This window comes from Hippopotamus amphibius, chromosome 1 (genome assembly GCF_030028045.1).
Source record: "Hippopotamus amphibius kiboko isolate mHipAmp2 chromosome 1, mHipAmp2.hap2, whole genome shotgun sequence".
Lineage (NCBI taxonomy): Eukaryota > Metazoa > Chordata > Mammalia > Artiodactyla > Hippopotamidae > Hippopotamus > Hippopotamus amphibius.
The window spans coordinates 56,390,611-56,414,318 of NC_080186.1; the positions used below are offsets into that span (position 1 = coordinate 56,390,611).

At 39.7% G+C, this 23,708-nt stretch overlaps 1 protein-coding gene across 12 annotated transcripts in view; it reads right to left on the bottom strand.

Annotated features, from left to right (window-relative positions):
* The window catches only part of LRRC8B (leucine rich repeat containing 8 VRAC subunit B), a 66,458-nt gene extending 58,727 nt beyond the window's left edge, over positions 1-7,731 (bottom strand). For 9 of the 12 annotated variants that reach the window (XM_057713690.1, XM_057713577.1, XM_057713674.1 and 6 more), the window contains exon 1: positions 7,589-7,731. The gene's annotated coding sequence lies outside the window, so the exon portion shown is untranslated. Of the gene's footprint in view, positions 1-7,514 lie in introns of all 12 variants that reach the window. The other 3 variants (XM_057713620.1, XM_057713682.1, XM_057713612.1) reach the window with 2 other exon arrangements.
* Between the last annotated feature and the right edge of the window lie 15,977 nt (positions 7,732-23,708).

Consider the following 23,708-nt stretch of genomic DNA (forward strand, 5'->3'; position numbering starts at 1 on the left):
GCACGTCATTAAAGGAAGCGGTGGTATGAAATTTGCCTTTCACAATGATTATTTTCCTGTTGTGTGGACAACAAATTTGGGGGTGGAAGATAGAAGAGACTACAAACTGAATTACTGGTTGGAGGCAATTAGCAGCAGTCCTGGAAAAGGCTCAACGCAGTCAAGAGGCTGTGAAGGAAGGGCACTGATGGGAGGAACCTTAAGGATGTGGCCTCTGAACAAATTGGTTACCATCATTTAAGAAGCAGTTAAGGGGAGAACAAAGCAAAGAGAAGCCCAGAATGAGTTCTAAGTATTCAAAGGTTATGTAATTGGGTAAATGGTATTGCTATTTGCACAATTATGAAATCTAAAGATGAACAGCAATTTTGGGGTAGGGGAGTATCTCTGGTACACTAACTCCAGACCCTCATTTGTTCTATGAGGCAGGTAGCACAGGTGATATTATCCCCATTTTATGTTCAAAGGAGTAATTTTTTTGCCTAAAATCACATGTACCAGTTTAGGGAGTTTACTATATACCAGGCGTACATACAAGGGAGATAAGATCCATGCTTTCACAGAACTTATATTCTGGTGGGGGTGGGGAGGGGAATAGAAGATAAACAAGCAAGCAAACAATAAACCAAAGCCTGAAAAACTATGATGGGGGCAGGCAGGGGTACTTTATCTGAGGTGATCAGGGAAAGTATCCCTGAAGTCATTAGAGCTGAGCTTCCACTGAGAAGGAAGCAGCTATGCAGAGTCACAGAGAAGAGTGGTCCAGGCAGAGCAGCAGCTGGGAAGTCCCTGAGGTGGGAACAAGGCTGGTGTGCCCTGAGGGAGGAATTCCAAATACTGGGCAGGTGGTGAGCCAACGGAAGTCCCAGGTCCAAAGGCACTCCTAGGAGGATGAAGGTGAAAGCCTCAGGGCAGTGCTAGCAGAGCATGAACACTCCGGGAACCTGCCCACCAAGTACGGCACTGTGCATCTAGAAACTGCATCATGACTCACAGGCACCTCTCGAAAACAAGTCATTGCTCAGTTGCCTATTTCGGCACTGAAATAGGGCCAGGAACAAACTCACTTAGTTTTGCCTAGAGAGGTGATCTTTAAAATCTTTAGATGAACAGAATTCATCTTAAATTTATCTGCTCAGAGCGAGAAACAACCTGCAGTCCAATGGCAGGTGGCTCTGCCCCCGAGGCTCAGTTATGCCCTAACATGTTACACGGGAGCAGAGCCTCCCAGCCACCCTCCAAGGCCCTCAAAGGGACTAGACAGGCAATGTTTCCCCCAAATGATGCGCCATTATCTCAGCTGGACAAGGATAAAGAGAAATGGTATTCCACTGCCAAGGTGCCAAGCTGGGCCCTGTCAATACGAGCCTAAAAGCCTTGGAGAGACTGGATGTCGGGCTGCTTGCCGGCCCTGAGAGGGACCATCCCAAGCACAGCAGTCCAGCCCGCTCTCTGGAACACACTGCCCACATCTCCCCTCCTGTGGTCCTCTCTCACTGCTGCTTTGTGGGCTACCTATTCTGCCAGTATTCTCTCATGTGCCCCCATTCAGCCAGATGGCTTCAAATTCCACTTGCTAAGGCTGATGCAGATCACGTCTCTGACCCTCTCTGAAAAGATCCTACTTTAGAGCCAGTTTTCTCAGAAGCATCTGCTTGGTGTACCCAAAAAAAAAAAAAAAGTATCTGAACTTAAAGTTTCTCAATATAGCATGAATAAATTATAAAAGAATTAAACTGTTCCTGAATTATGCAACCCCTTTCAGAGCATCACATGGAGAAGCTATATATTACGTACACTTAAAGATGGCTCCAAACATTACGCCTTTTGGAATGGTGCTGGAAACCTGCAGCACATTCTGATCCGTGCCTAGAGCAGGCTCGTCTCGTGTCCAAGCGCATAAATGACACTCCCACATCTCTTTCCTTCTGCTCACTGGCCAATTTTTTGTTCCTCAAGTCAGCATTCAACCTCCAACCATACGATGCTTGCATCTACTTTCACAGCACCTGTATGTCTCCTTCCTAAAAATGTTGGTAGTGGCAATTTTTCATTTATTTGCAGTGATTGATTCTCCTGTCTTCCCCAGGAACCTGCGACCTCCATGGTAGCAGGAACCATGTGCAGTTTTGCTTACCACTGTGTCCCTAGAACCTGGCACAAATGTCTGGCACACAGTAGGTGCTTAACAAATAGCTGCTGAAAAAAAATACTATGAAATATACTCATTGGTAGGAATGTTTCTGCTCCTGAGACTGGATCTATCAAAAATCATTCAAATCAAGGCTGAAGAAGGTTAAAGCAGAGTTATTCTGGTTTTTATTAAAAAAAAAAAAAAAAATACAGGGAAGACTTTGCTGCTATTTGGGATTAAACTGATTTTGGAGACAATTCTCAAAAAGTGTGACTAACAATTTAACAACACTCATTTGGATATGTATGGAGATGACCAAATTTAAAACATTTTTTACAATGGAATAAGAGTTCATTTTCAAAAAGGTTCAGCTAGATTAGGCCAATTTAAAAAAAGAAAGGCTACCACTTACTTTATTAGGTACAGTTTATCAGGCACTCTATATACATTTCTTTCATTTACTCCTCGAATCTGAATCTTACCCCAGGTTACAGATGAGGAAACTGAGGGTGCAAGAGGCTGAGGTTACATACTGAGTAAGTGACAGAGCCAGGATTCACATCTAGATCTATCTGATCAAGAGCTATATCTTAAATCTAAGCCACCCTTTAAGCTAAAAAACAGACATTGAAATTGAGTAATAAAGTGTTGCTCCCTCCCGTGACAAGGTACAAGATTACAGTCTAGTATCATCAACTGAGGCCAGTATCTAAAACAGGATTTGGATGCCAACAGCATGGTGGCAGAGAAATGAGACAATTCATGAAAAAGGAATAAGGAGGAATATGAACTAACATTTACTGAAAGCTTGTTTTATGCCGGCTACTCTATTGGATGCTTTCATGTTAATATTTCTTTTAATCCTAAGAACCTGTGAGATGGGTAATACAAGTCAAGAAAAAAAAAAAAGGTGTAGAATAACAGTGGTGTTTGACTACTCCAATGCTCCTTTCCCCCATCTTACTAAGGATAAAACTCCCATGTTTTAGCTGGGCATAAGGCTGTCTAGAGTAAGGACAATATTCCCCAGTCTCTATTCCAGCTACATGAGGTCATGTTGCTAAAGTCCTGTCAATGAGATGTAACAAGAAGTGTATGACAGGACTTCCTAGGTGGCGCAGTGGTTAAGAAGCCGCCTGCCAATGCAGGGGACATGGGTTCGAGCCCTGTTCTGGGAAGATTCCACACGGCACGGAGCAACTAAGCCCGTGCGCCACAACTACTGAGCCTGTGCTCTAGAGCCTGTGAGCCACAACTATTGAGCCCATGTGCTGCAACTATTGAAGCCCACACACGTAGAGCCCGTGCTTCACAACAAGAGAAGCCACTACAATGAGGAGTCCGCGCACCACAATGAAGAGCAGCCCCTTCTCGCAGCAACTAGAGAAAGCCTGTGTGAAGCAACAAAGAACCCAACACAGCCAATAAATAAATTAAATAAATAAATAAATTTAAAGAAAAAAAGAAGAAGTGTATGACAGCCTTCAGGAAATTTCCTTAAGAGACCCTGGACTCTTGCCTTTCCCCTGTTTTCTTCCCTTCCTCCCGTCCTCCTTTCTACACTTGGAACCTGGATGTGATGGCTGAAGCTCCATTTAGAACCATGAGGATAAGGACCTCATTTGAGGTTTGGTAGATCTAAAAGGTGGAAACAGCCTAGGTCTCAGAAGGTTTGTAAAATCATAATACCAGCTGTGGATTTTCTCTCTATAAACTTTTTTTTTAATGTGAAAAAGAAACAAACATCACTTTGTTCAAGCCATTTTTCTTTGCGGTCTCTGTAACTCACAGCTAATCTTAACCAATCCATCAACTCATCCAAAGTGATAGTTTAGAGTTCAAACCCAGGTGCATCAGTCTGCACAGTTCATGCTCTTAGGCAGAAGCCTGAAGAACTCCTGATTATAATTTGCAATAGATTTGGGGGGGGGGGGTGTAAAAATGCTGAAAAAAACTGATAGAAGAAAGGAAGGAAGGTTCGAACATGCTCTCAAATCTGCACACCTTAGAGACAAAAGAAGTATGCTATTCAACAATAAAGAATTTGGTCTCCATCAGAGATGGGCAGAGGAAGATCTCAGTCACCTGCATGGAGCTGGAAAGAAAAGAGAAATAGAAGCTGTGTAGCTGGTAATGTCTTTGAAAGATGCTGCTGACTAAGGAGTAGGCATTGTAGACTAGAGCCTTGAAAATGGCCATAGGATGAAACAAACAACAAAGAATTACAAGGAATCCTGAAATTGAAGAAGCAGGAGATGAAGTTCAAAGACACACAGTCTGGAAAGAAACAAGCAGAATCACATGACCCATATCAAGGCATAAGGGCCAAAAAAGCAAAAGGAAAGGTCAAGGTTGAAGCTCTGACAACTCATTTTTATTCATTTCCTTTACACGAGTTCACAACAGCATTGAAGAAGTGAATTTAAATTGTGTTGCAATTGAGCAGAATCCTAAATAAGAGGAAGTCATAGAACAGGGAGTTTATTATTACCCTTTGTTCAATTTCTAAATGAACAGCACTGATAAGAACTTAGCAGAGAGATTCAGTGATTGGAGTTAGGCCTAATTTTATGTAAGATCAATCTTAATGATCCAGAAAAAGACAAATAAGTTGTTATTTCTGCCAAAGACATTATTTTAAACACCAGAAAAAAACCTAAGTTATAATAAAGGTATGCAGGAAGTTTAAAAATATAGATGTGAAATAAAATGTAAGTGGACAATAGCAATAAAAGGAAAGGCAGCAATATGAAAACAGGCATGACAGAGATTAGAACTCATTTTACAATTGGTTAAAGAAATTCTACACTCTAATTGGGCCTCCCAAATTCCTTATGAGTGGTCACAGGTCTGTACTGTCAACAGAGCAAGCAGTACTCCCTGAGTCAGGAAAGCAGTGAGGGACATGCTATGCAGAAGGCAGCGAAAACCATGCCACCAAGTCTGGAGTAACACGACAGATTCAGTATACATTTGTTTCTGATTATATCAGTGTATGCTGGAAGAATGCTGGAAAGGGAAACAAAAATAAAATTTGGAAATTCAACTTGAGAGACACTAAAGGAACATCAAATACTACAAGAGATTAAATAGGCTATTTTTTATGGGCAGTAAAAAATAAAAAAGGAACATAAAAATACTCAGATACCATCAAAAAGGATTTTAAAATTACAAAAACTTGTTTATAAATAAAATATTTGGCTCAAGCAAGGATCTTCTACATATTAAAACATTTCCAACCTTCAACTCCAGAAAACAAAACAAAAAAAATCACAGATTTCAAGCCACTGCAGGAAAATACCTGCACAGTCTAAAAAAATTTGGAGGGATAATGGAATATCATTCAGTACTAAAAAGGAAATAAGTTATCAAGCCATGAAAAGATCTGGAGGAAACAAACGTGTAATAATAAGTGCAAGGAGCCAATGTGAAAAGGCTACAGACTGATTCCAACTGTAAGACATTGTGGAAAAGGGAAAACTGTGGACATAGTGAAAATATGTTAGGGGGGCAGGAGGGCTGAATAGGAAGATCACAGGATTTTTAGGGCAGTGATAATATGACATAGTATTATATCATAATATAATATCAGAGTAGTATCATACTCTGATGATATTATAATGGCCAAGCCCACAGAATGTATGACACCAAGAGTGAACCCTAATCTAAACTATGGTCTCTGGGTGCTAATGATGTCTCAATGGAGGTTCTTTTATTGTATCAAGTCTGGTGGGGGCATGTTGATAAAGGGAAGGCAAGGCGTGAATGGGGATGGGGGTCTATGGGAACTCTCTGCAGTTACTCTCGACCTTGCTGTGAACCTAAAACTGCTCTAAAAAATAAATTCTATTAAAAACAAACAAACAAAAACACCTTAGAAGACCTGGTACCCTTTTCCAGTGATACTGATTAGGGCCCTTTTCATTTTAATTAACAGTGCTTTCATTCTGAGGATTGGGAGGAATCAAACACTGGGGAGGGGAAAGGTCTTTAAAAAGCAAATCTTAACTAGTCAAATGAAATCACTCTCAATGTGAGAATCTTCATGTTAGTCTGGACATGTTGGTACACCTTTCCAATTTAAGAAGAAAGAACAAGTTTCAAAGAATAGTAAATTTAATTCTAACATGTAGTAAATGGATAGTTGGTATCATGACTCAACTGTACACTCAGTGACAACTTTGTCCCCCTCATTACCTGAACTAAGAGTAACATCTGACATGTTAGGGCTTATATTCTTAAATCACACAGGCCCAGTCACTTGTGGGATCAGCTGTCATTTCATATTCCTTCAAGGGTGAAGCTGTTGACTAGCGAAGCCAGGGGCAAAAGAAAGTCACCTAGGCACTCACAAATCAAAGAGCATTTTGGGTTCTCAGCAGGTGGAAGTTCAGCACATGGAGGATACTGGAATCTTTAAACAATTATACTGCAGTGCGGTTGCTTCTGTGTACTACAACCTAACACTTAGGTTTAGGAGACCTAACAGTCTGATAAGGACCATACCATTTCATGTCCTCTGAGAAAGCAGTGTACACGTTGCCTATTTTATGTTGGCTACCTATTTGCAATTTAAAATTTTCATACCAATGTCTTTTTATGGACTTTAAAAAGAAGTTTTTGGCAAGGTGAATTTATTCAAGAAAGTTCACAGGTAGCTTTGGTGTTTAAATTCAGGTTTGACCTTTTTTGGGGAGGTGGAGAGGGGGCTGCTGAGAGGGAGTCTTTCTGACCACAGAGAAGTCTTCCACAAACGTCATCTGACTAAAGGCAACCTATGGACTCTGGGAAGTCAGTTGAGGACACAGAGTGATGGGCCTCCTCCCTTCTGACCTCTCAGCACCTGCTCAACTGCAGGCAGCCCAGGAAGGGGAAGCTCAGCTTCTCTCTCGAAATGGGTACCGGTTGCTCCCTTCTCCCTCAAACAAACGAATGCCAACACCACCATCAAACTGCAGGCGAACAACGGTAGGTTTCCCACGAGTAGAAACTGTTTGGCAACAAACAGCGCCAGGGCAGGTGGGCAAAGGAGAGGACCCAAGCGCGGACGCCCTCCAGAGAAGTCTGCTCACTTAGGGAGGGCGAGACTCCAGCCCGGGAAACCAGAACCCGGTTCCCGCACTCAGGTGCGGCGCCGTGACAGCTGGGCGAGACAGGGGACCGCCCCGTCGCGCTGCCCACTCCTCCCGCCCCGAATCATCCCAGCAACCCGGAGAAGTCTCCTCGGGGGCATCGCTCCCCTTCTCCCGGAGACAAGGGAGTGGCAATACCGCGCCTCATCTCTCTGGCCCAGCCACCTGCCCGCAGGCCCGGCTCGCAGGTGAGGCGCGGACAGGTAACCGCACCTGCCCGACCAACCCCACCTGCTGCGTCCCCTCACCCGGTCCTCCGCCTCCACCACCTGGTTCGGCTCCGCTCCTCCTCCATGACCCGGGGCGTCCCGCCCAGACCGACCTGCACGCCTCCGGTCCCGAGCGCCGGCGCTCCCCGCGGCGTGCGCCCCGCGCCGCTCCGGGCGCGCCGGCCGCTGCCCCGCGCCCGCACTTCGCCGCTGCCGGCTGCTGCGGGCTCACCGGGAAGCCCCAGCGCTGCCCGGCTCGCCGCCTCCAACCGGCTCCATTGTGACGCGGCGCGTTCCGCCGGCCAATCGCGGCGCCGCGGCGCGAACCGCTGACTAAGTTCACGGGGGGAGGAGGAGGGGACTGGGCGGAGGCGGGAGGAGGCGGAGGCAGTGGCCGCTCGGCGGCGGCGGCGGCGGCGGCGGAGGAGGAGGAAGAGGAGAAACGGGATGCGGCTGCTTCGGTAGTTGCTCCTGCTGTTAAATTTGCAGCTGCCTTGGCCCGAATGTTTGCCCAGCTTAGGGACTGCGGAGGCCTGTGACTCACCCCTTGCTGATGGAAACAAAGCGCGGCTGCCATCACCCGGGAGCGCGCCATGTGGCCGCCCGGCCGGCTGGGCACATCCTCCGGTGCGCAGGCAGCAGCGCACAGTTCACATCTCGCGGGGGCTCGAAAAGCGAGGGGCTGTTTTCAAGAGACTGCAGAGGAACCTAGGGCTATCCAGGTGCACATGCAAGGGACTTTGGAAGTACAGTACGTGTGTCAGACCACCGCCTTCTCACGCGTGCACCCCGAGTAACTTATTTACATAATGTGTTTTGAACCTTAAGAGGAGGCTCGGGTGGAGCATGCGAGAAATCCCTTAACCTTTCCTTATGCTGCTACTTGGAAAGGCTGCAGGGCCGAGCCCCTGTGTGGCAGTTTACAGTTGTACCAAACTAAGAGGCTTAAGTTAAGATTCTGGGCCTCCAATAGCATCCGTCTCTCTCATATGTCGTTATCCTCGGCATGGGGAGGGAACAAAGTGGTAGAGGGGTCTTGCTTTACTCATAACCAGGGTTTTACTCCTAACAAACTGCCTGTCCACCCTATCGACTACCCCGCTCCTTTCCCTCTACAGTTAAGTGGGAAACGTTAAAATGTGCCTTACAGAACAAAAAATTAATCCAAACCCAGGAATAAAGGGGGACAAAATTTTTATCACCCTCATTTGCCCCCTACTCTCATCCCCACCCCAGATTTAACTCAGTCTTTTTGGAGACTATCATCCTCAACGCTGCAATTCAATTAGGCAACATTTATATCTTTAAGTTGCTATAGCAATCACATTCCCATTTTAAAAAAAATGTACAGGAACCTCCAAAAGGGATAAAATAAAGACTATAAAAGACAGCATTTGGAGCATATCCGATTGGTTTGTATAAATGCGAGTAAAGAAAATGGAACAACTGAGTTATATGAGACCAAGCGGTATCAGACAGAGACTGCTGAGATTAGGACTGCAAATTGAATTACTCCAAAAGGGAATAAGAGGGTTGTCTTTATGACACTGCTCTATTCTCTCCTTGTCTACTCCATTCTGAGTTGGCAGCTGTCTTGAAGGAAAGGCCGAAAGAGCATTCCTTCAGTCATTGATAGAGTTTTTAATCAAGCTTATGAGAGTGAAATATTGTGTACGTACAGATGTGTTAAGCTAATTTAAATTTGGATCAGACTGCTTACAACCTGGAAAGGAAGATAAAAAGTATTCAGAATTAAATGTGAAACAAGGAAAAAAATGAGTGTTATAAGAAATACTGATTATGTAAAGTCATGACATTAAAAATTTTAAATGTCTAATTTTCCATATGTGTCTTTGAATGTTTGTAAAGGATTATTCTCTCCCCTTCCAAAACCACGAACAGAAAATCCATTCTTCTATCACAGCAATATCGCTACTTGTGTGACTTGGAGTAGTTACTTAACATCCTTGGGAGTCAACCTCTTTATCCATAAAATAAGAGATTATAAACTAGATGATCTGTTAAGATTCAAATTCCAATGAGGGTATGAATAAAATAGTAACTCCCATGCTTGGTAACCCAAGTCACTGTTATCAGGAAGTTAAAGTGCTCAAGATCATTAAAACTATATTAGCTCTGGGTTCATCTCAGATATGTGGCTTATGAATGTATTTATTCCAATTCTCATTAACAAAATCACCCTCCATGGTGACAACATTTATTACTGACACTGAAGAAACTGGGCTTCTGAATTTGCAATATTGCTTCTGGGAATCCTCTGACGCTGTAGCATCAAACATGTTTCTCTTGTTTCTTCTTCCTTTTGTTTTACTTCATAAAGCTCCTGCTTACATCACAGGAGAAAAATGAATGACCTCAAATGCTGTTCTCAAAGAACTTTAATACTATGCACGTGATTCAAGCTCATAAAAAAGAGTATTTAGTAGTAACTAGAAATTATTGGCATCCTAGGGTAGGCCTAATAATGAGAAATACAAACACTGTTTGACTTTTTATGCCTGTGCCGTTTTTCTACTATATTGTAATCTCTTTGACAACAGGACGGTGGAGGCTTGAAGTATGCTCAGTCCTTAGAGGAGTATCTGAAATTTTCTAAGGGACTCTGATCAATTATTTTGATCAAAGAAACTCAATCAATTATTCTGATCAAAGAAAATCCTAAAAGACTCGGTCACCATTTCCACAGCCAAATTCATCGAAGTCTAAAATAGTGTTTAAAAGTCCCAGTATAGATAGTAAGCACTTATTATACGCCCATCGGTATGCTAGACATCGTGAGCAATACCAAAAAAACATCAAACTTGGTCCCTGACCTCAGCAGCTCATAACCTAAATGAACACATAGGAAACAATCAAGTACTACACTCCAATGAAGAGATGGATCAGTGCACATGGTAATAGACAAAGTCTCATGAAGAAAGGGGAACTTTAAATATTGAAAGAGAAGCCAAATTTAGAAAGACTAAATCCTATATCTTTGTCTTATCTACCCCAAATATTGTATTAAAATGACCAATCCACTTTCAGGGCTCAGTCAATCTTTTTCTGGTAAACTGAGACTCTCTAGAAGAAGCAGAAATAGAAATACTCTGTTTTGTACAACATCCCATTGAGTAGAATACCTAATGGTAGGTTCATCACATTCATATGACAAAGGGGACGACTATGGACAGCAAGTGTGGCCGATTCCTCTGCCCAATGACACAAATAATAGAAATAAAAGGATCACTACAATTTGGTCATCTAGTTGTTGAATTGCGTGAACCACATGAAGTGATCAACTAATTCCTGGGTTTGGTGGGTCCCTTTTGAGCTGATTCCCTGAAAAAAAAATCTGTGACCTCAGCATTAAGCTATGCTCCATGTGGCTGCCTTGATAAGAGTTCAGTTTTCTCTGTGTCTTGAGAATTTTTATGATTAATGGAAGACAGAATATTATCCAGTATTAACAGTTCTTCTCTAATTCTAAAATTATTTATGATAATGAAAAATCCTCTATTTCTTTGAATTAATTGAACATTGAATGTCTACAGTACAGAAAAGAAAGCACTGGTGATCTGACAGAGGTGAGGGAGAATACCAAGATAAATACAATAATTCCTTTTCTTAAAGCTATTTACTGTAGTGGAGAAGGGTTATCCAGATAGCATATAACATCTTAAAGGGGAGATGAGGTTGGTGGGCTATGCAGAGCTGGAGAAGAATCATATGAACATGGGTCTGAAGAACTTTGGCTAGCTTTAAGGTTCTAAATTGAAATAGTACTTTTAAATATTGTCTGAGCATCATAGTTCAAGTTTGTTAGTTCCACCAAGACATCAAGTCAGAAGAAAAGTACAGGAGCTAGAAGGCATTCATGGTTTTGCATTCTGAGAAAGTTTTCCAGAATCCCCCTGGTTCAGCTATGTGTGACTGGGCATATTGTTTTCCTGACCTTTTCAACCTCCTGGTTGCAGAGGTTTAACATGATCTTTCCTTGGGCCTGGGAAAAATTCTGAAAATGACCCCTGAGAGTGAGCTCAATGGTGAGAATTCAAAGATAGGATGAATGGAGCATTACACATGTTTTTGGAATAAGGTAGATAGGATGAATGGAGCATTACACATGTTTTTGGAATAAGGTAGATAGGATGAATGGAGCATTACGCATGTTTTTGGAATAAGGTAGCTTGGCTAGAAACTAATTGTGCAGGGCCAGCTCTGCACTTCTGTGTGAGTTGATCTTTTATCATGGTCCCAGTATGGAATATTCATGACTAGTTACTCTGTTTTCTCACCACCCACTGATTGTGCTGATTGCCCTTTCCTTATGAGACAGGTGCTAGGAAGGTGACCCTCCAGCCTCTTCTCCAAAGGAAAAACATGAATTCCTGCAGCAGGATGCCCGACATTCCCAGTTGATCTGTCTTCTGGGAAGATGTCCAAATATTTCTTTGAAAGTTTCCCATGCATCCCATTTAAAAACTACATACTGTCATCTGGGTCACATATTGGAATTCACCATGCAGCAGCCAGCCAATTATTGACTCTTGTCCCTTTCCCATCCACAAAAAGAAGACTTCTAAGAAAGTATTTGCAAGTGAAGCCAGATTGAAAGTTTAGAGTTAAAGCAAAGCTGGTACCCTTCAGCTCCTGAAAAGTGGTCTAAAAAAAAGCCCTGATGAGTTCTGCTAGTGACTGAGACAGCACTTGCTGAGATCCCTGTGAGGATTCAATCTGTGTTCCCTGCACCGTGTTGAAATCTGGACAAAAAGTTTCCTGGTACTGTAAAAGCAGCTGGTTTCTGAGGGTTCTCATAGTAGACACTTCCATTTCTTTGGTTTGAAGTAATAGAGGTCTAACTCCAGCCAGACCGTGAATCTCTGCACCAACCCCGCCTCTTTTTTCTCGACAGCTGTCTGTGTATGTACTTCCGTGTGTGTGTACTTCTTGGCCTAATATAAGGCCATCTGTTAATTATAATACACATCAAATACTAGACTTTGATTCTCATATAAAGTGATTCTCTGGGAGTAGGAGCTAATGTGTGTATATATATATATATATATATATATATATATATATCTGTGGTTTAATAAGAATTTTTAAAAATGAAAATAAATTGTAAAAAAACAAGATTCAGGACATTTTAGAGATGGAGGAGAAAGAGATATATGCCAGAAAGAGCACAGGACCTGGTGTCTTGGGTTCTACTGGTGGTTCTTCTGGTCATGAGACCTAGGGCAAGCCACTAACAGTCTAGGCAGGAGTTTCTAATTTCCAATGCTTTTAATATATCTATCCTGGACTATATAAGAAAAGAAAATAGGTATAGTTCATGTTTCAGATATCCCAGATTTCATTTCATTTTAATCATTTACCATTCAACCAATATTTATTCTGTAACTGCTACATGCAAAACACTATACTGGTTTTGGCGGATATACTGGTTTATGTGATAGATTGACCTTTGCCCTCCTGGTGTCTATAGTCTCCCAGCATTTCTCCAGGGAATGTCGGGCTGGACGTGACAAATCAGTGAGGACTAAGTAACCAAACTCTAGTGTTTCTCCACAACACCATACTCTGGCTTTGTCTGCTGAATTCTGTGTAGCCAAATGCAGACACACCTTTGAATGATCTGCTTATTCTACTACTAACTTATCTCTGCAGACTTCTTTACATCCAATTCACGATCTGCACGAAATTGTTGTTTTTGGAACATAATAGTGCAATAAGACATGTGCTTTCAAGAAGCTTAATATTTTTAAAACTTAAAAAATAAAGGCAAACTTGTAGCTGGTTATATTAGTGGATATGGGGCCAAGTGGAATCTCCTAACACAGGATATTATGGTTCAGAACCTACAACTCAAATACACTTTACGATAGCTGTATATAACCAGGTTACCTTATGAAAAAGAACAGTATGATAATGAACTAGGTGTCCTTTATCTCATTACAAAATTCGAAGGGCAAATGTAGTCAGGTCTTACACTGGTAGAGGAAAGAGTGCGTTAAAGTAGAGAAGACTTCTCAGAGAACTTCAGACCTAATGGGTAAATTATTTAGGGCTTAAAGGAAGCCTCTTGTTTTGGTGAACTGAACAGCTTTTGGTGGCTGACAAAGGCCTCTGTGTGGGTGGGGGAGTTACAGACAGCTTGATTACAAGTAACGATGAGGCAAAAGCAAACTGAAGGATGAAAACAGATATATACGTGGGTGGAAATTTATAATTCTATCTTCTTTGAGTGAACATGACTGTTAAATAAAATTCCTGGATTTACTTAATTTACTTACCAATTCAATAAACAGATATAGTATCTTGTTCTCTAGGGTCTCCTAATTTCTATTCATGGACTATTTTATACTTTACACAAATCACTCAAGTAATGTATTATAGGCATTTCTGAACAATATGCTCTTATGTCTACAGTCTGTATACCTAAGAGTGATGTCATCTATTAGCAGTCTCTAGCCTTGCTGAGTCACTCTGTTAATCCTCCTGCAGCTCAGCCATCATTCAGAGGCCCAATAGATTGAAAGTTGACAGCTCTTTAACTACAGATCCCGAACATCTTCTGGAGGAATTCTGCGAGACTGTGGACCTTAGATTGGCAAAGGTCACATCCATCACATGGACTAGTGCATCCTCAGAAACAAGTGCAGTGTTTTGCATGTAGTAGGCACAAAACAAATATTTGTTGGATGATAAAAGAGTGAAATGAAATGAAGTCTGAGACTTCTGAAATGCACATCTTCTCTATCTTGTGTATTCTAGGGTCATCTCAGGAATTAACCCCTAGCTCTGTGCACTTTAGTTCTCATAGTTTAACATGTTCTTACTTGATTGAAGGAACAACAGATTTAAAAGACTGGGATTTGGAAGTGGGAAGGAGTACACAGGGGTGAGTCAAGAAGTCAAGGGAATGATATACAGGTTGCCACATTTGTCAAAGTTAGCTAAAAAACTTACTTATTATAAGATTACTTATCATTTCTCTCATGGCTACGTATGTCTTCATCTCTTCGGCAACATATACATTGGATTGGGCTGTTTTTTCCAACTTGAGTGTCTTGTGACTTTGAAGTGCCATAATATCTTGAGATTTCTTAGATAATATTTGACCAAAGGATTGGCTTTAGAGATGCTGGAAACCATCTTGTTAGCATAAAGTAACAAGACAGTGTAAAGACACGAGTCATAAAATCGTGCCTACCTTTAGAAATAGCTACTTGAGTATAGCATAGTGTAAAAGCATGGATTCTGGAGCAAGACTACTTGGATTCAAATCCTGGCTTTGGACTTACGAACTGCTTGATTTTTGTCATTATTTAATTTCTCTGCGCCTTAGTTTTCGATTTGGAAAATGGATTGTGAGGATTAAATGAATAGTGTGGTTAGAGTAGCTCCAAGCACATAGTAAGTCCCATATTAACATGATCTTGGGTAAGTCGCTTACTGGGTTTAGAGTTTGCGTGTATAAAGTGAGAGGCTTTGACTAGATTATCTCTGAGGCCCCCCTGGACCTACTGTTTTCAAGCAAAGACAGTTAGTCCATGCATTTTTCTAACATATATGTATGTAGTTAGAAATAGGGAAGTGCATGATTAGTTAGTAAATGCTCTCCTTGATTGATGGAAAGGAGGCTATTGAGAGATTGAGATAAGCTTCTTCACCAGATTTTAAATTCCTTAAGGGTAAGGAAGTATATCTTTTCTTCTTCAGGATCCCAAGGCCTAAATTGTACCTGAGGCTCGATAGTGAGAGCTCTATAAACTGTTAAGGAATGTGGAATAAATGCCTGTGTCTTATATTCTCAGGTGTGTGGGAATGGAAAAGAGTCATAACTGCTTCCCATGCCTTTTCTAGCTTAAAGCTACTTACAGAAAATATTCAAGAAACATTAGTGCTCTCTACTGGAGATATTCACAGTGCAGAAATTCATGATAGATTAGTTTTTTGATGGCAGATTCTGATTTGAGTTCAAAAGTCTTGGGTTTTAGAAAAGGAATATGGCAGATAGATGTACTTTGCTGTGTTGCAAGTACAGATTTGGTGTTATGGCATTCAGAATGGCATGATTTGCCCTAAAATCCAAGTCTCATTTCCTTGCCTTGTATTTCTGCCCTTCCTCCAGAGTACTTGTATCTACACATTTGTACAAATGTTGTGTTCTTTCTCATTCATTTTTAAATAAAGAGAGAGGGGTAGCATTAAATAAAATATTAATATTAAGAAAGTGAAAAGACAACCCACAGAATGGTAGAAAATATTCACAAACCATATATTTGATAGGCGATTGTATTCAGAGTATATAAAAGCAAAGCAACAATAAAAAGAAAAATAACCCAATTTTAAAATGGCAAAGTATTTGAATCAATGTTTCTTGGGAAAAAAAAGAGAAACTGATGGACAATAAGCACATGAAAAGACGCTCAATATCATTCATTGTTAGGGGAATGCAAATTAAAATCACAAGGCGGTACTACTTCAAATTCATCAGGATGACTAAAATAAAAAGAAAAGGACAAATCTCAGTAAGGATGTAGAGATATGGCAACCCTTATAACATTACTGGCGGAATTGTAAATTGGTGTATCCACTTTGAAAAACATCCTGGCAGTTTCTCAAAGTGTTGAACACAGAATTACTACATGACCCAGCAATTCTACTGCTAGGAATATAATTCAAGAGAACTGAAAACACATGGCCACACAAAAACCTGTACATGAATGTTCATAGTAGCATTATTCATAATAACCAAAAGGTAGAAACAGCCCGAATGTCTACTATCCGATGAACTGATAAACAAATTGTGGTATATCCATATAATGGAATATTTTGTGGCCATAAAAATAATGAAATATTGATATCTGCTACAACATAAATGAACCTTGGAAACATTGTGCTAAATGAAAGAAAGCAGTCATGAAATGTTACATAATATGTGATTCATTTATATGAAATATTCAGTATAGGTAAATCCACACACACACAAAGGTAGATTAGTAGTTGCCAGAGGTTGAGGGAAAAGGGACAGAGAGTGACTGCTAATGGGTACAGGGTTTCTTTTGGGGGTGATAAAAATGGTCTGACATTAGACAGTTATGATTGTTGCATAACTCTGTGACTATGCTAAAAAACAGTGAATTGTACACTTTAAAAGGTGAATTTTGTGAATTGCATCTCTATAGCATAGTATAGCTGCTATTAAACAAAATCAATGTCCTCCAAATATACCCAATTCTAATAACCATAGGACAAAGTTTCAGGCTTCGGTGGATCTTTTGAATCTGGACATTGCCCTATAAAGTTTTCCTGTAGAGTTACGCCTGTCAAGTAATTTCTATTTTGTTTGTTTGCTTTTTTTAGCGAAAGAAATAATCTGAGATTGTGTCTTTTTAATGCCCCAAAGGACTGATTAAGAAGTGATAAAAGCAATCTAGCAGGTTATTTTGGTTTTATCAAATTAAAACTTTTTGCCTTTTATTAGGCAAACTATTAGGTATATTAATTATTCAAATTAAAAACATAAAAGAATGAATCCTCTATCAAGTATTCCCAAACTGTGCATTTGGGGTCTTATAATAAATGCTAACCAGGGCTTAAGGATGATACTATAGGGTGAGCTTTATGTAAGCACAGTCACCCTCCGTATCCACAGGTTCTACATCTGTGGATTGAGTTTCAATTGGCCATTGATTGAATTTACAAATGCAGAACCTGCAGATATAGAGGATCGAGTGTACTATACCATTTTATATAAGGGACTTGAGCATCCGTAGATTTTGGTACTCACGGGGAGTCCTGGAACCAATACCCTGTGGATGCTGAAGGACGACTATATATTTCTCTTTTCATTTCTGTCAGTTTTTGTTTCATATATTTGGTGATCTGTTGAGGTACAGATATGTTTACAGTTGTTATATCTTCCTGATGTATTGATAGTTTTAGCATCATCAAATGTCCCTCCAGCTTTACCGTTGTGGTTTGCATGATGCATCTTTTTCCATTACTTTACTTTCAATCTATTTGTAATTTTGACAATAACCTGTGTCTCCTGTAGACAGCATATATTTGGATCCTTTTTTTTCTCTGTCTTTTGGTTGGATTGTTTTGTCCATTCACATTTTTTATTAATACAATTGAATTTACCCTTCCCATTTAAGTTCTTGTTTTTCTGTGCCTCACTGTTTTTTTTTTTTTTTTGCATTATTGCCTTCTTTTTCATTAATTGAATATCTTCTAATATTGCATTTTAATTTGTTTAATGATTGTATTGCTATGTATTTTTAGTTATTTCCTTTAGGGCTTACCATATACACCTTAACTTATCAAAAAAAAAAAGCTTCAGAATTATACCAGCAATTCTAGGGCAATGTAGAAACATCATTCCCATATAGCTCTATTCTCTTTTCTCTCTTACTGTGGTATTACTGTTATAGGTGTTAACTCCAAACATGTTATAAACCCAACAATACATTATTATAATTATTATTACTTTACATAATTTTATGTCTTTTAAAGAAGCTGAGAGAAGAAAGGAGAGCAAGTATATATGTATAGCTTTTGTTATATTGATTAGCCTTCTTATTTATCATTTTTAGGTTCTCTGCATTTGTTCCTGTGGATTCAAGTTGAACATCTGATGTCAGTTCTTAACCCAATATGACTTTATTCTCACCAATCTCCTTGTGCTGTTATTGGCAAATATATTAAATTTCTGTATGTTATAGACCCAATAATACAATTAAATATACATTGCTTCATACTTTTTAAATAAGTTAAGAGAAGAAATGATAAGATACATGTGTTTGTACTCTTTTATAATTACATCATTACCTTTATCAGTGCTTTTTGTTATGTGTGTGTGTATTCAAATAAGTGTCTGAGGTCACTACCTTTCAGCTTGAAGAACTTGCTTTAGTATTTCTTGTAAGGCAGGTCTGCTAGCAACAGATTCTTTCAGTTGTTGTTTATCCTAATGTCTTTATTTCATCTTCATTTTTTCGAATGAGAAATTCACTGGCTCTGAGATTCTTGATTAACAGTTTTTTAAATATGAGCTCTTTTAGAATATGTGATCCCATTGCCTTCGGCCCTCTATTGTTTCTGATAAGTCAACTGTTAATCTTATTGGAGTTTCCTTATAAGTGAGGAGTCATTTTTCTGTTGCTGCTTTCAACATTTTCTTTGGCATTTTTACTATGACGTGTCTATCCATGGGTCTTTTTTAGTTTATCCTATTTGTAGTTTTTTGAACTTCCTGTGTATGTAGGTTTGTATTTTTTTCAGTAAATTTGGGAAGTTTTCAGTTTGTACTGAACATGTTATAAACCCAACCATTAATTTCAGCCATTAATTTTGCTCCTTTCTCTCTTCTTTTTCTGGTACTATCATTACATGTCTGTTGGTATACTTAATAGTGAACCACATTCCTCTGAGGTTTTGTTGATTTTCTTTATTTTTTTCCACTCTGTTCTTTGAATTACATAACTTCGATTGATCTATTTTCTTTTTTTAAAAAATGATTTTTAAACCTTTTTAAAAAAATTAGTTTATTGGCTGCGTTGGGTCTTCACTGCTGCATGCCGGCTTTCTCTAGTGGGGGCGAGTGGGAGCTACTCTTTGTTCCGTGTATGGGCTTCTCATTGTGGTGGCTTCTCTTGTGGAGCATGGGCTCTAGGCGAGCGGGCTTCAGTAACTGCGGCACATGGGCTCAGTATTTGTGGCTTGTGGACTCTAGAGCAGCCTCAGTGGTTGCGGTGCACAGGCTTAGTTGCTCTGTGGCATGTGGGATCTTCCCGGACCAGGGATAGAACCCATGTCCCCTACATTGGCAGGCGGATTCTTAACCACTGCACCACCAGGGAAGTCCCTAGTGATCTGTTTTCAAGTTCTTTAATTTTGTCTTCTGCCAGTTTAAATTTACTACTGAGCCCAAGTAGTGAATTTTTAAATTTCAATTATGTTACTTTTCAACTCCAAAATTTCCATTAGGTTCTTTTAAATAATTGCTATATCTTTATTAATGTTCTGTATGTAATGTGACATTGTCATCATGCTTTCCTTTCTTCTAAAATTGTTTCCTTTAGCTCTTTGATTATATTTATAATGGCTTCTTTGAAGTCTTTTTCTGATAAATCTGACATCTCGTCACTCTTACAGGCAGTTTTATTGCCTGCTTTTCTTCTGGTATATGGGTCATATTTTCCTGCTTATTTTTCATGTGTCATAGTATGTTTTAGAAAATGAACATTGTAGATAACATATTGTAGCAATTTTGGATACTGGCTCCACCTCTCTCCTCCTCTGGGGTTTGTTGTTGTTATTAGCTTGTTTAGTTGTTTAGGGACTGACTGGGTTATTTTAGTGAAGTCTATTCCCTGCCCCTTCTCCTCTGCCCCCTAAACACGCATAGTCTCTGATGTTTTTCCTCAGGGGTTTGTCCTTGGATATGCCCAGTCACTCTGGGATAACAGGGTTTTAGCAGGACTGTTTGTCAAATTACTTGACCACACCCGTCTATGAAACAACTAATCGCTGGTTAATTACTCTATTGTTTGTAACAATGCCCTGGTGAATAAATTGCTTTACACATTAATCCAATCAAATTCAGGCTCCTTTGAAGTGATAGTTCCTGATAGTCAGTGTTTGAGGTTTCTTCAGATTCTAGGAGAGTTCTTGCAACTGTTTTCTCATTTTTCTCCAGCAACTAGTTGTCTTATCATTTAGCCTATATACTCAATTAATTTATCAGTATCCTCCCAATTGCCTCTAACCAACACTTCTGTTGTTTTTGAAAGCACCCTTAGGCTTGAACTTCACGTGCTGTTTCAAATAAAGTTGACTCCTTTGGGGAGAGAATTTGAGCTCTTTGTTCTATGGCCTGCCTTTCCTCCTAGGCAAAATCTCTGAGCGACAACTCTGGTGCTGGACTAAGGAACAATAGCTCAATTGTCTCTAAGTGACACCCCAGCCTGAAGAACTAAGCGCTCATTTTATGTGGTGGCATAGCCCCAGATGTCCTTGGCTTGAATCCCTCGGCTTAAATCCCCTGTCCTTTGAGCTGAGGCAAGAGCAGTTGGGACCTTGGTGTCCTACCATGCCCAACGTAGAACCTTTGTCTCATGTTTGGGAGAATGGAGCTCCCACATCTAGGCTGTACTTACCCAGAACTTTGCCTCAGCAACAAGTAGCTGGGGGCAGCATGAGAAATGCTGATGTCTTGTCCCCCCCAGGAAGATAGCCCTCCAACTGGGAGCTGGGGGGAGTCAGAACCTTGTGTTCTTGGCTGTACCAGTCAGGGTGGAGTTCCCATCTCATTGAGCTGGGAATGGGGAGGGACAGTATGGGTCTTGATTCAAATACCACAGACTTTTGTAGTTTTACGGAGTTTTAGTAAATATTCTTGAGAAAATATTTCCTCGTTTGCTGTATGCCTATAAGGCCATTTCTATTTTTGTATGCTCATATGATCGGCTATTTTTAAAAAATAATTTTCATCAGTTTTGCTGAGGAGTGAGTCTGAGTTGCACACTGTCATGCTAGAAGTAGAACTGGGAAGGAGAAACTGATTAAGTATAGATTAGCATTGTCTTTAGCTGAGCGCTTGAAGTATTTGTGGTTGCTATTGAAGTACTACTACTACTACCACTACTACTACTTTTCTTAAGTTAGTATCCCAGAGGCAAAGCCTAAGATAGAAGTTCCTGTAGATGATTGGTTAATTGAGTCCTCTTAGAAGAAATCTTTAGAGAAGTGATGACATGGGAGGATGTTAATTCCCAGGCATCTCTCAAGGGAGGTGTTGTGAGCCTCTTTAGCAGCCAACCTCATGGCATCTAGGGATGGATACTCTGTAGTAAAGAGACTCAGAGTAGAGTTCAATAGCAGCAGCTATAAGAATCTAAATCAACCTTGTAAAAATAATTGTAGTAATAGTAATAAAAATAATACAACAGCTACTTTTATTGACCACTTTCTATCTTTTAAATAACTTTACACTTACTATCTCTAATTCTCATAACAAGAGAGTAAATTAGATATTACTTTTTCATTTCTACAGATGAAGAGATTAGACCTGACCTGTTCTAGGTCACTAAGCCTGTCCTCTGTCCATTATCTACACAAAACTGTCCAAGAAGAGGTAAAGAAATGAGAAATGAAAGAAAAATAAAGGGGAAAAAGCAGAGAAGGGAATAAAATAACAAGCAAAAAAGCAGAGGCATGCATGGGAGTGCATACCAACACTTGCCTCAGTAGCTATTCATTAGCACAAATACCCTTGGTTTTGGCCTAAGCCTTCTGGGGTCAGCCTTGTCAGGGCTCAACAATGCTGAAATCTCTTGGTTCATATCATCCAAGGAGTGAGAATTTGGGGGAAAATGCTCGTGGGCCCAATTCCCACCCAACATGCTTAAATTATTTGGTTTAGCAAGGAGCAGAGCTATTTTTCCAAAGCAAGAACCCCACATGGCAATATTTTCCTTCAAATTAATTGGCAGTGGAGAGCCTTCAAGTGACGCTACATACCCCCTAAGCCTCATTGTGGTTCAAGTGCTAAACATTTAGGTGCTCCATGAACATCTACTTAAAGAGCATCCTGCAGCGATTTATTCTGAAGGAGCCAGATTTTTGTAAATAGAGGATATGTGCACCTGGTCTCTCTTCAATAAGTGACAATGTGATACTTAATAAGAGTAATGTAAAGAAGGACTTATGGATTGAGCCATACTTGTTAGTTGCAATAAATGCTTTGTTTTTACAATGAAAATGTTTTGTGAAGTAGATCGTAGAGATCATTTCAAAGCATTTGCTTTTTTAGATTAGGTTAAAGAAAAATTGCCATTCAGCAAGAGTACAATTCTACTTAAATGATAAGTTAGACACCTAACTAAAGTGATCTATGCCAGTGAACTGCAGTTGAAGTTAGAAATCATTTTCTCACTTTGTCTTGCTAATTTAAAACATATTAGCATATAAGTAACTCTCTCAATAGCACCTGTGACTCCAAATGGTGTGCCATTTGAATATCACAGAAGTATTTGAAAGTGATGATTTTTATCACAAAACTCTCCTCATCTCCTAAAACAGAAGTTATGCTTTCAGACCTAGAAATACCAATGCAATCTGACAAGTTAATAACTCCAACAACAAAATTACAAAGACTTCATTGGCATATGAATAGTGTGGAAGTTATAACAAAGACATTTGAGAAAAATTTAGATCTATTATATTCGAACAAAATACTTTTCTAAAGTTTGGTCTAACATCTGCTTTTTCAATGCCAGCCAAGATTGGTAACATGATTGAACCATATTTCTAACCTCTTGGGTTTCACATCATTTAAATTTGTCATGCAAGAATATTTTTTAGCATATGGCATTTCAATATTTTTTAAGGTTTCTTACAGCAGTTTCTAAGAGAGCTTAAAACTAAATTTTCCTTAGGAAAAATGATTCCTTATCCTTACCAGTAGATATAGATTCAGAATTCACAGCTGGATTAGACAGAACAAGTGAAGCAAAGATACTAATGATTGATATCTGTTGCTAGATGACCACTTCTGATGTTTAATTCCTTACAAAATCAGACTGATCTGTGATTCACTATTATTTTTTATTGTTATTTTGATTTTATGATGCAACTAGAACAATGGACAGTACTTTAATATATAATCCAAGAGGAAAATAACCTGTACTCTGCATATACCAATTTTTAATATTTCTAGGTGTTTTCTCACAGATGTATTCCATTTGCAGTGAATTTCTATCTTCAATGGTCATATATTCCCCTTCAATGTCCCACAACTCCAGACTCTGAGTGGAGGGGATAAGACCTTCTCTATGCTTTCAATCTTATTTCTCCTTTTGCTAACCCTTAAAACTCTGCTCCAGTTAAATCAATTCAAGAAGTGTCAGTGGCTGACAATAGCTTAATATTTGCTAAAATCAACAGTCACAAAAAGTCATTAAGCATCTACTAGGTACTAAGTGAAGTATATGCTTATATTCCATGTTATAACACACACGCACATGCACCCACAAATACACACATCAGGCAGGCCCTTTCCATGGAAGGCTGAAATGTAACAATGGCCCTATTATTCAAAAAAAAAAAAGATCAAACATTATTCCTGACAAGAATATATTTTTAAATACAAAATAAATATACAAAATATAATATACATTATGCAATACTCTTTTTCAAAGTCTATTGACATTGATG